Source organism: Phascolarctos cinereus, unplaced genomic scaffold, assembly GCF_003287225.1.
Source record: "Phascolarctos cinereus isolate Bilbo 61053 unplaced genomic scaffold, phaCin_HiC Scaffold_3;HRSCAF=262, whole genome shotgun sequence".
In the NCBI taxonomy this organism is placed as follows: Eukaryota; Metazoa; Chordata; class Mammalia; order Diprotodontia; family Phascolarctidae; genus Phascolarctos; species Phascolarctos cinereus.
Window position 1 is genome coordinate 134,293,749 of NW_027555736.1, and position 13,742 is coordinate 134,307,490.

At 38.0% G+C, this 13,742-nt stretch overlaps 1 protein-coding gene and 1 pseudogene across 3 annotated transcripts in view; one reads left to right on the forward strand and one right to left on the reverse strand.

Annotated features, from left to right (window-relative positions):
• The window catches only part of LRRK1 (leucine rich repeat kinase 1), a 153,394-nt gene that overhangs the window by 15,925 nt on the left and 123,727 nt on the right, over window positions 1-13,742 (forward strand). The window lies entirely within an intron of this gene.
• On the reverse strand, window positions 9,024-12,512 carry LOC144456220 (unconventional prefoldin RPB5 interactor-like; annotated as a pseudogene).

The window sequence follows — 13,742 nt, forward strand, 5'->3', positions numbered from 1 at the left end:
AAGGGATAAAAATGATGCCTTTGAAGGGGCCTCCAATTGATTTTACTGATTTTGTAAGAGCAAATAATTTTGCTCATTAACTCTCCCAGTCAATGAAATTCCACGATTTATGAATAATCTAAATCTTCCCTATTAGAACAGACCTTTACTAGCCATTGTTTTAAATTTTCTATGACCATTTAAATTTCTGTTGCAGCTGCTCAAGGACCTTCATTTAAAAGCCCATCCATTCTACCATTTGTTAAAAGCCATCCCCACTCCCCCATTCCCACACCACTCCCGCACCCCCGCAATTGATGAGGAAGGGAGAGGGGCAGGTAGATCAGCTGGAGGCTTTTTTATCACTTGCTGTGAGTTTCATGTTTTATAACTCTGTTCAATAGGGTTTGAGGAGCATTCTTTGGAGCAACCTCTTGATGAGAAAGCATACCTTTCTCCTGTAGTTGATTAGTCCCTGTCTGCATTAACGCTGACCTCTTCTCCCATTAGGCTGTCCTCTGACTTCAGTATACTTTTTTTAAAAAAAATTAAGAGCTAATTTACTTCTACCTCTTAATTTTTTAATCTGTAAAGACAACTTGTGTTCTTTCTCCTTGCTTGGGGCAGTACAGGTTTTCCAGTGATGAAAGTAGGGGCCTAGCAGTGCTTCTAGCATTCTGCTTCCTCTGATAACATGTCCTAATAATCTTACTTAGGTTATTCAGAAGATTTAGGTTCAATAGGACCTTCCCCCTCTATGGAAAAGGAAGTTCTCCATATTCTGCAAACAAGACTTGTCATTTTTGTCACTTGTCACTTTCAAAGCAGCCCATCATCCCAGTCAACCTTCTTTCTGCAATACCTTTCCCCCACTTAAAAAGAGAATTTAACCTTGAGGTCATTACAAAATGAAAACCAAATTTAAAAAAAAAAAAAGAAACATGTTGCTACTTATAAATTCAAAAAGAATGGGTTAAACCTAAATTTGGCTTGATCCAGTGGGCTCAAGGCTGGGTTTTTTTTTTCAAATTCACTAAGTTCTTGTGAATCATGAATCCAATTAAAAACTAGTTTAACAATGAAACACTAACAACACAAAAACAGGAATAAAAAAGGATACAAAATACAACTCTCCTGTCACCAAGTCTGGAAGTGTGGGAAGTGATTTGCTGGCTGTTAAAGTTCTGGAAATGACTTTATCCTGTCTTCCCTGCCCTGAGGCTAATCCTCTTAGCATTCAAGCCACCAGGTTTGTAAAACACCTAGTTGACCTAATCTTAGGGGCAAACAGAACAGTTGCAATTGCTCCAGGAGTCAAGCCGAGCCCCTACCACATTTATACAGCTGCCTATACCATCTTCCTAAAGTATTGGTCTGACCATGGCACTCCCTTATATAATATTCAGTGGCTTCCTATTGCCCATAGGATAAAATGCAAATTCCTCAAATTGACATTTAAAGTGCTTCAGAATTTGACTCCACAGTATTTTTTTTAGACTTAATTTAATTGTTCTCCTTCACACACACTGTGTTCCATCCAAACTGGCCAAGTGCTTTTCTTGACATGGGTTATCTTCCTTTGCCTGGCAGGCACTCCTTCCTCACTTCTGCCTCTTAGAATCCTTAGCTTCCTATTTGCAAGTTTCAATTTAAGCAACTTCTCTTACAGAAAGCCTTTACTGATCTGCTTAGTTTGTGTTTTCTTCTCCCTCAAAATATCTTGTATCTTGTCCTTTCCTTTCTCCTTCTCCTTCTACCAAGAACTTAAACTCCTAGACACCAGGTACTTCCCTTTTTCTCTTTTATCCCTATCTTTTAGCCAGAACATACAAAGGCATTAATAAGCATTTATTAAATTCTAGGACCATACCAGCACTGTGTAGAGTGAGAGAAACAATGTAGAGTGAAACAACAACAACAACAACAAACAGATGAAAAGCTGATTATGACCATAAAAGAGAAAAATGAATGGATAAAGAATGCTGAGGGAGATTTGGAGGGTTCACTGGAAAGTTATGGCTTTTTATGGATTGAAATGATTTTTTAAAATGTAAGTGGCTTCGAAGCTTTTGATTGTATTAATGGTTAATTTTAAGCTTATTACATTATAAGCAATTAAAGGGAATGAATGAGCTTAAATGGAAAGAACATTTGCCAGAAATTGAAATAAGTAGTATCTTCTAGAGAGTTGCAAATATAGATTAAAAAACAATAACAACAAACAATGCTTTTCCTGAACCTCCACTAAGAAATTATCCACTAAACATTCCTCATTATTTTCTTCTTTTGCCATATGAAAAAAAAAAGATTAGAAGTCTCACTTTTTCTTCTTTTTACAGTCATTTGGTTGAAAGTGCTCACAGAAAAATCATGAGATATCTTTTTTAAAAAGTTCAATTCCATATTTATTTTAGGCAAGTCATGGAAAAACAGTGAAGGACGGCAGTGATTCAGGTTTGGGAGAGCAAAGGAAATCCTGATAAATTTAGCCCAAGTATTCTTGGTATGTTCATAGTGTCTGTTGAAATCATCAGAATAGCACTTTTAAAAAAAATGCAGCTAAGTAGCCCAAGTTCTGTATTAAAACTTTGAAGAAGCTTGTTTTGCTTAAGGAGAGAACTTCAACTTCAGGTATGGGGGCTGTGCATTTGAAAAACAACAAAACTGGGTTTGGCTCAGCTTGGAATCTGTTCTCAACCACACACTACTTTGCCTCTGAAGAGCAAAAGTCACTGGGAATGCTGATAATCACCCAAGAACCAGTTTTTCTGGAGTATCAGAAATGTCAAGGGAGCTTTAGAGCAAACTTTCACTTCTGTGTTAGAACACATCTTGCACTAATGGATAGGCTCCATTTTAATATTTTAGAAGCAACGTTATCATTCAGTCACCTCAAACTCCATGTATTTAATGTGTCGTGTTAGAGCTGAGGAGTGGGGTAGGGGCTACAAGTGGTCTCAGCAGGATTAATTCTTTTTTTTAAACAGTCTTCTTGAAGATTTTGTGGGCAAATACTTGGCTTTTTTTTCTATTTTATTTGATTTTTCAATTAACAAGCATTTATTTTTTTCTCTCCTACCACCCCCAATTTAAAATTAAAAAAAAAAAAGAATAATGGAGGCTTTGTAACAAATGTGAATAGTCAAACAAAACAAATTCCTATATTGTCTCTGTGTATATGTGTGTGTGTATGTGTGTAGACATTCTATACCTTGACTCCCAAGTTATCATGGGTCCTTTGGAATCATGGTTGTTCATTGTACTGATCAGAATTCTTAAGCCTTTCAAAGTTATTTTTCCTTAGAAAGTTGTTATAAACATTGTACTACTGGTTCTTTTCAGTTCACTCAGTATCATTTGTCTTTCCAGGTTTTCCTTGAACTCATCTATCCTTTTAGTTGTTTCAAACAACACAATAGTATTCCAATACTTTCTTGTTCAGCCATTCTGCAATTGATGGGTACCCTGTTTCCAGTTTTTTTTGCTATAAAAAGAACTACTGTAAATATTTTTGTAAATATGGATTGCTCCCTCTTTCTTTAATCTACTTGAGACATAAGCCATTGGCAAATACTTTGTATAGAACTGAGCTGAATTAAATTTTTGCTTCTCTCCTGTGTTTCTCTGTCTTCCTGTTACTAGACACCCTTTTGAGATGTTTTTTAATCTCATCTAAGGATCTAGAGGGAAAGGAATGATGAATATATTCTTATTTAATCAGTGCTAACTTGTTATTTTAGGTTAAGTTTTATGCCTCTTGTTCCAAGCCCTTAATTCTCTTCCTAGATTTTTTCCCCATAGTTCTCATTCTCCCTCTTCCACACACACACACACACACACACACACACACCACACACACACACACACACACACTTTTTTTTTACTCTACCACTTTTTTTAAAAAATTAGCTCCTTTTAAAGTTCTTTCTTTATCTCTTGCAAGAATTCTGGTTGGACTTGTGCCCAGGATGTTTTTCTTTGATGCTTTACTCATAGATGTTTTTGAGTCATTCTCTTCTTTCGAGTTTGTGTCTTGAGCTTCCCTGTCACAAAAATAGCCCTTATGGTAGGATTCTTTTTTTTTTCATTTCCTCATTCTTCCCACCTTCTTGATTTTGGAGTTTATGTTAGGGCTGGGCTCTGCTTACTTCTTGAGAGAATGCCTGGACTGAGCTTCTGCTCTTAATTTTTTAAATGTTCTTTCAACCTTCCCCTAAGGGCCTAGATAGCTGACTTAAACACTTCAATGCAGCCATCATCTTATCAGTTGGGTATTCAGTTTATATTCTATCTATATCTTCTCATCACTGAAAGCCTTCTTTTAATAAGTCTTTTAATATTATATTGTTGCCAATGTAGTGTATTGAAACATTGTCATTTCTTGGTCTTGCTACCTGACTAGTCTGTGATGCTTTGGTGAACATACATTTCCCAGATGACAACTTTTAAACCATCATAATCATTGGTTATAAATTATAACTTACTGTCTACCATGCAGTTCTCCATTACCCTTTGGGTTATCTTCATTTTGTATTATTTATAAAGATGTTGTGTTCTGTGCTTCACAGATGTATAGCATCCCCAGAAGAATACTATTATTTAAGATGAGTTTCTGTTTCAGGGAGTAGCTTGATATTGATGAAAGAACAGGGCAGTTTTCCCTCACAAAATCCAGCCTAACCATTTCTTTCTTTTCTTTTCTGGTCCTAGGTCATTGCCTAGTTGCAGTGCCTAATAGATATAGATGGAGACATATAGTTGTGTAAATGTACAACACATATGCACATGTGTGTCTGTGTACATGCACATATGTGTATCTATTCACGTATGTAACATATATACATGTATTGTGTGTATTTCTATGTGTACATATGCATAGATATAAACATATATACATATACATACATATATATACACATCCTACATGTCATAGTGTAGACAATAAGCATTTTTTTTTCAGCCAAAGACAAGGTTTATTAGAACATTGGTCAGAGGTGGGTGATATTTAAAGACTCTTAAGGAATCTAAGCATTTGTATTGCTAATGCAAGTGTGCCAGATCTTAAGAATCTGAGCCCTTGGCTAGATTATAAGAATCTGATCACCTTAATGGAGGCCAGATTGACCTCATATACAGAAAGACTATGGCAGGGATCTAGGTGTGGCCAAGTAGTCTGGGGTGACTGGAGGAGAGGTCTAAGGAGGATCTGGATGGGAGTGACCAATCAGCTGGGGCGACTGTAAAGTAACACCAGGGACCTGGACCACATGGCCAAGGGAGAATGGAGCCTAGATAGGTGGGAAGTGGCCAGTGTCCATGGGGAAGTATGACAATGGAGGGCAAGGCTAGGTTAAGGGTAACTGAGAATTGGGCCATAGTGAAAGGCCAGTAGATAGGATTATAGCCTCAGGCGAATGCCAGAGATTTGGCCATGTGGGAAAATCCAGGGCTTTTCCTTTTTGGAGTCCAGATTCCAAAGACATGGTATTTTCCTTTTAGGGGTTCAGATCCCATCCCCATTATTCCCCCCTCAAATAATGAGACCCAAATTATTTTGAGATAAGGAGAGATGCTCTTGGCTTCTGAAACTGCTTCCTGCTGGCAAGGGGTGTAGAGCTGTCCCTGCCTCGAAGGGGTCCCAAAGAGGAGGTTGACTGGAATGGAGCACAGGCTGCATCCATGGGACTGATGGGGAGACATTGTCTGGTACCTGCTGTTTGCTACCAACTATAGGTGAATGGCCTATAGTCTAGAAGACACAAATCTGACAGAAAAGACTGCAGGGCCTAGATACAGGGAGAAGTAAAAGTGTAAGAGCCCCATTTAAATCATTTACATTTGACCTGCAGGATTATCTGGTCTAGTTACTTTTTCAAAAGTTTAAGTGACACTTTTGCTGGTAGAAGTTTTCCACCCTTTTGCCAAGAGACTTGACTTTCACTTCAATTGTTATTGAAATTTTCTTCCCCAAACCAAACTGAAGATGTTTCTGATTTAATTTCAGTTGTTTGGGAGTATTGAATGACACATTCAGATCAAAACAGTAAGATCTCACACATTTGCATTGTGCTTTTATCTTTTGCTCTCTATTTGCTCTATAGACTATAGAAATTTGCTATAAAAGGATAAAGCAAGGACAAGATTTAGGGCCCAAATAAGACAGGATAAAACATCATTAGTTCTGTGTGGATTCAGATAATTCACAGTTTTCCAGCCGTGCAGTATGAAATCCACCTCAAAGCCAGACTCGGTAATAGCCAGGTGGGTAACATTGCTTTTCAAAGGAACATAATGGGGGAACTGAGCCAGGAGGATCCCATCTTAGACTGAGGCTAAAATTGTCCTCTCAGCTTTTCCTGATGTAGACTTCCCACCAGTATCACATTCTCTCTGAGTAGCTTGTGACATTTGTCTCAGAGATGGAAGATTATTGATTACTGATGGATTATTTTGATCCATCAGACAATTAAAATTGAAATCATTTACAGTCCCATGAGCTTTTACCTCAAACAGCAAGTTTCACTAATCACAGCTTGGGAAAAACTTTTCTAGGATTTACATCTCAAATTTAAATTTGTCTTGGTGTAAAAAACTAATCGTCAGAGATTATTTCTATATACTTGCAAATTCTCAGCAAGCCATAACCCAAACAAGCTTTTTGGCAAGTTTACACATTAAAACAAGAACCAACAATAGCCAAATTGTTTTAGCTAGAGCCAAATTATGAAAAGTTGCTTGAGATAACTGTTAAAAAAGTTTACCAATTTGAAACTTGAAACAAGCCCATTACCAGTCAGGTGACTTCAGTCTTATTAAATGCATTTCCAAATTACTTTACACAGAGAATCAACATCTCATCATTCATTAACAGTTAAAATTACAACTTTAAAAGAATGGGCTTACCCAAGTTTGGAGGCTAGCTCCTTTCCCTGACCCATCTCCCTTCTCTCTCTCCCCATGGCTGCTGGGGGTTGAGGTGGGGTTAGCAGGAGTTCGCAGGATGTGCTAAACCTGGGTGATGCTTCCAGGCAAAGGTTGCCCTATGGCCCAAGGTCATTGCCAGTGGGGCTCATGCTGTAGCTGCTGCCCCTCCCTCCTCCTTCCTTTTGCCAGATGGGGGAGGGCAAATTCAAAGGTGAGGGGGGAAGGGTGAAACTCTCTTCTCCTCTGAGAGGTGTTAACAAAAATACCCTCTTGACTCAAAGGAAAAGAGTGGGAGAAGGGAGTGACCAGGGTTGTAAGGAAGTGCTTCAAACTCCTTAATGATTGATCACAAAACCTCCAGAATCTGCTAAGATGTTTTTAGCTGTTCTAACTTTTCCCTGTAGGGGGAAGGAGGATCCAGGGGTGTAGAGGGAAGGGAGTAAGCAAGCCCCAGGGAACCAAAAAGCACCTGCAGTTTTCCCAATGGCCTAGCACCTAGAAAATTGACCAATTAGGTATATGCTTCCGGTTAGGGCATCCGTCCTTGTCCTCTATGCCATAGAAGGTGTACCCAGGGCCATGACCTTGAACCAAACCAGTGGATCGAGAGCCTGAGAGTGTCAGGCCAACTGTGAGATTGCCTCTTAACTGTCTGCCCAAAAAACATCTCTAAGCCTTCCTAGGTACTTGGAGAGTGACCTCAACTGCAGGGCAAGAAAGAGGGGAGGAGGCTTATATACCTTCTAGTCTTGGCTGGAGAAGAGCTTGGGGTTAGGCAGCTTCCCTGTAAAGGCCACCAAAATGTTGAGGTTTAGAGGTTTAGGGGTGCTGGGACACCAAAATCACAACACATGGGTCCTGCCCAAATGAATTTGACCCAAGCTTTCTTTCAGCCAAAGACAAGGTCTATTAGAACATCAGTCAAGGGTGGTTGAGATTTAAAGAATTTGCTATATTAGCCAGACTCTGAAGAAATCTAAGCACTTGTATCACTAGTGCAAGTGGGCCAGATCTTAAGAATCTGAGCCCTTGACTAGACTATAAGAATCTGACCCAACAAGCATTTTTAAAAATCCATTATTACATTGATCTCTTTTGAGTGGGCATGGAGCTCACTGAGAAGACCCTATAGACTTCTTAGACGTGATGTACTGAGTATGTCATCCCTAACCCATTAAATGGATACTATGCAACATTCCTCAAAAGTGAATTTGAGGGGTCAGGTAGGTGGTGCTGTGCCTTGGAGTCAGGAGAACCTAAGTTCAAATCCGGCCTCAGATGCTTACTAGCTGTGTGATCTTGGGCAAGTCACTTAACCCTCACTGCCTCCAAAAAAACAAAACAAAAAAAAGTGAATTTGGTAAAACAGGACACTTTCTTCTTCTAAATTTTCACATCCCTTTCTTTCGGTGTGGCTTTGATATTCCTTGCTACAAATGTCACTATTTCTAATTCTTATGAGAGCCCAACTGTACAATAGTATAAACTTTAGACTGTGTTTTAGTATCACTTCTTCTTTGTTGGACCAGAGGAAAATAAGATAAGAGCCACCAGTCATCTTTTTTATTTCATAATTTTTTAACCATTTTTTTCCCATCAAAAAAACTTCCTTCTGGAGTATATAAACCATTTTTCTGCGTCAAAGATTGTTACATCATAAAAGAAAGTACTAGAAGTGGAAAATAAACAAATTTTAAAATAGGCACCTATTTGCAAAACCTACAATGTAGATACAAAACTGTCTTTAAAATGCTAACATATGTAATGAAATATAATTGTGGAATCCATTTGAAATACTCCATTTGGTATGGAGAACATCATCACTGGTACAAAACTTCCTTTCCTTAGATTTAAACACAAAAACAATGGACGTAAGTAGTGTTCTTTGAAAAATAGTTCCAAATGTTGCTACTCTATCATGAGGAAAACACAAAGGTACCAACAACATACAGAGAAATTAACAAAAATAAATTGAATATTCAAGTATTCAGACATTTATTTTTAATTTTTAAAAATATCACCATTAAAGAGGTAAAAGGAATTTGCTGCCACAATAACGTAAGAAGCATAACTCCTAATTACATGTAACTGACATTCATAACAAATTGCAAAACCATGCTTTAAGATGCAAATTTCCATTTTCTGGGCAGGCTGAGTTTCTTTGTTGCAGCTTTGACTTTTGAAATCCTTTTTGTAGTTTCTTCTGATACATCTAACAAAAATTCTTTTTGCTCTGATATGCTTGATAATACAGGATGCACAGTGCCTGGGTGTGGTATTATAGGAGATAAAAGTTCCTTTTCTGTTTTAGTTCCAGAAAAAGCCTCAAGACTTCCTGATAGGAGTAACTGTTTTTTCAGTTGGTTTTCTTGCTTATCTTCTTCTTCCTCAAAAATGCCTTTGCTGAACTGGAAAACAACAGGACACAAACTAGGCATAGACCAGTATCTCACACTATATACCAAGATAAGGTCAAAATGGGTGCATAATTTAGATATAAAGGGTGACACCATAAGCGAATTAGAAGAGGAAGGAATAGTGTACCTGTCAGATCTATGGGGAGGGGAAGAATTCATGATGAAACAAGAGATAGAGAACATTACAAAATGTAAAATAGATAATTTTGATTATATTAAATTAAAAAAGCTTTTGTACAAACAAAATCAATGCAATTGAGATGAGAAGGAAAGCAGAAAGCTAGGAAACAATCTTTACAGCAAGTGTCTCTGATAAAGGTCTTATCTCTCAAATATAAAGAGAACTGAGTCAAATTTATAGGAATACAAGCCATTCCCCAACCGATAAATGGTCGAAAGATATGAACAGCAATTTTCAGATAAAGAAATCAAAGCTCTCTATAGGCATATGAAGAAGTGCTCTAAATCATTTTTGATTGAAGAAATGCAAATTAAAACAACTCTGAGATACCACCTCACACCTATGAGATTGGCTAATGCGACAAAAAAAGGAAAATGATAAATGTTGGAGAGGATGTGGGAATGGGACACTGATGTTGGTGGAGTTATGACGTGATCAGTCATTCTGTAGATCACTTTGGAACTATGCCCAAAAGGTAACCAAATTGTGTATACCCTTTGATCCAGTAATACCAATACTAGGCCTGTATCCCAAAGAGATCATAAAAAAGGGAAAAGGACTTACACATGCAAAAATATTTGTAGCAGCCCTTTACATGGTGGCAAGATATTGGAAATTGAGGGGATGCCCATCAACTGGGGAATGGCTGAATAAGCTGTGTTATATGAATGTAATGGAATACTGTTGTACAATAAGAAATGATGAACAGGCAGATTACAGAAAATTCTAGAAAGACTTGTACATACTGATGTAAAGTAAAATGAGCAGAACCAGGAAAACATTGTACAAGTATCAGCAACACTGTGTGATGATCAAATATGAATGGCTCAGCTCTTCTCAATAATATGATGATCCAAGACAAGTACAAAGGGCTCATGAAGAAAAATGCTAGCCATGCCCAGATAAAGAACTGATGGACTCCGAATGCAGATGGAAGCATATTTTTTTCACTTACTTTATCTTTTTTCATGTTTTTTTTTCTTTTTGATCTGTTTTTTTCTTTCACAACTGTGACTAACATGGAAATGTTTTTTACATGATAGCACATGTATAAACCATATCAAGCTGTCTACCATTTTCAGAAGAGGGGAGAGGAAAGAGGGAGGAAGAAAAATTTGAAACTCAAAATTTTGTAAAAAAACGAACGTTAACAATTTTCTTGACATATAGCCAGAAAAACCAAAATACTGTTGAACTTAAAATGTAATTGGGAAATGTTTAACAAAATAAATTGAAAAAACATTAAAATTGCTTTTGCTGGCATCACTGCAAGCAGCCTTATTGTGATTATGGTTCCTCATTATTCCTCCACTGGTCCTCAAGCTCAGCAGCCCTGATTTCACTGGTATCACTGCATACAGTATTCTCTCTGGTCAGAATGTTCTCCATTCACAACATCAGCCAAGACTCTTTAAACATCAGTTGGAGTTCTAATATTCTGTAGTTCCGGAAAAGAATGGCTACTGTTGTCATTGCTATTCCTCCATTTACATTTGGCTTCTTTCTTTTTGCTGAATTTTTATAATATTATTTTTTCTAGTATTTACTATCCTCTTAGGTCCAACTGTGTGAGAAAAATATATAGTTGGCACAGAATTAACTCCAACTCCTAAATAATCACCATTGCCATGAACAGAAGAACTTGAACCATTCACTTGGCCATTGAGTAACTGTGAATTTGTAATGTCCTTTTGAAAATTGCCCTAAGTAAGATAATCTATTACCATTTCAGTCACACCTGTCTTTGATCTTCCTTCTCCTCTTTAGAAAAGATTATATCCTCTCCATTTGCAAACAAAATATCAGGTTTTCTATCCAATTCACCTAAAATATCTTCTTGTCATTCTAGCATAGGTTCCCAAAGTGGGTGATACCACCCCCTGAGGGTGCTGGAATAAAGGAGGGTAGTGAGGGTGGTAATAGCCTTGGGTGCAGTTGAGGGGTATGGAATAAAATAAGGGGCAGTGGAAGCATGAGGAAAGAAGAGAAGAAAATTTTGAAAAACTATTTGTATGTGTTTCATCTGCTATGTAACAGAGTTAAAGTCGTAGTGATTACATTATTTTCCAAATAAGTACACAAAATGCAAGTTATAACCCATCAGTGGTCAAGTCTGCCAACAGGTCTTAACAAGCAAGTGTTGGCAGGCAAGTGTGTGGCGCATTGTTGGGAAGCCCATCATGGATTGCCAGGAAAATATGTGTTTAATGACTTCTTTACATTATGATATCGTATGGTTATATGATGCGGTATTGTATTATCAAAATTTCAATGCTGGAAAAAGCCCACAAATTCACAATAAATTATTAAATGTGAGATGTGACATTTTAAAAAAATATATACATATTTTTGAAATGACACAAATTTTTAAAAACTGTTAAAGGGTTAAAGAAAGTAGATTTTTGGGGGGTGGCCAAGTAATTTTTTTAAAGGGGGGCTATAGGTCAAATAAGTTTGGGAACCTCTGGTCTAGTTCATTGAGTGGAGCTCATAGTTCCTTCTTACTGAGGCAACTGCCTTTGGCTTTTGGGTCATGTACAAAATCTGCTTCAAAAACATCTAAAGTTTTTGGTTTTAATTGAAGTCTGTGAGCAATTCTGTGCTTTCCTTTAACTTTAATGTAGTTTTTAATATCTTATATCAACAATATCACCTGCTATATCATTCATTTTCTTTAAATCTGTGAATTCAGCTCTGTATTCAAAGTTCATCACTTTTAAAATTCATCCAGTGCTTTCCAAACATGTTTTTCTCTATGTTCTACTAAACCCATAGACTTGCTTTGTCAAGAACTTGCAGTTTTCCCCAACTGTGACTTCATTGATACAAACAAACTGCCCTGGTATGAAGGCAAGAAGACTAAAAGGTACCATAATATCATAAAAGAGTTGACCTGGAAATGTGCCGACTCTCTCTTGAACAGCCTCAGAGTCATGCTCTACCTTCATCTAATGTTGGACCTTTTCTTGGGAGCCAGTGACCATCTTTCCAGGCTCCTCCCAGAGCCTCATTATATACTCAAACCCAAGTGGCTGTGTGGAGGAGGTGGCTTTGAGGCTCAGTGGAGGCTGGTCCTTCGTGGCCTGGCCTCTGCCTCTCCTCTACCTGCTCTTCATGGCTGAGGCCAAGGCTAAAGGGAAGAGCACTCAGGCCTGTCTAGGGCTGCAATGACTGCTCCTCCTTTCTGCATCTCATACTTCATTATTGTCCTTGTTGCCACCAGCTTCTAAGAAGTTGAGTGGAAGGTAAGAGGTGGGACATGGCTGGAGAATAGGAGTCACTGAGCCACCAGCCATCTTTTGCTATAAAAAACCATACTGTTAAAAAGTTGGAAAGATTATCTGATACCTTCTATAACAAGGCTTCTCCTTCACTTCCTTTCCCTTTCTTCCCTTCTGCCTATGTTCTAGTCATTATTTGAGGCCTAATTCAAATGCTAACTCCTACATTTTTCTTCTCCCTCCCCTCAAATCCTATAGCACTGATAGTCTGTACCACAACATATATAATGTCTTGTATGGTTTTCTAATTAGTGTGTGTGTGTTAGGCTTCTTCCCAGCTGTATTGTAAGCTCTGCCAAGTCAAGAACTATATATAGTACCTTCTGTATTCTTACATCATTGTGCACAGTGTTTAGAAATTGTGGTTGTCTTTGTTGTTGCAGTTGTGACCCTATTTGGGGTTCTCTTGGCAAATATACTGGAGTGGTATGCCATTTCCTCCTCCAGTTCATTTTACAGGTGAGGAAACTGAGGCAAACAGGGTCAAGTGACTTGACAAACTTGAAGAAGGTCACACAGCTAGTAAGTGTCTGCAGCCAAATTTTAACTCAAGTCTTCCACAGACTCCAGGCTGGGAGCTCCACCTAGCTGCCCTAAGAAATTGTAGACACTCAGTAAATACTTATTGGTTAGTTACTTCTCAAAGTAGATTCCAAAGATCACTGGTGATTTATAAGATCTTTCTAGATGGTCTGGTAACTGGTTGCATATTAAATTAAAGATAAAAAGAGTCTCTGTATGGGAGTCAGGGTATCTGAATCCCAGTCCTGTCAATATCCTTGACTCCCTAGGAAATCTCAAGATCTAATATCCTGCCCTACAGGAAAATAGAAAGGAAAGAGTGGGGGGGGGGAAGATAGAAGGGAGGGCAGATTAGAGGAAGGGATATTCAGAATGCACACCACCTTGGGGTGGAGGGAGGGATGAGATGGAGAGAAAATTTGGAACTCAAAATCTTAT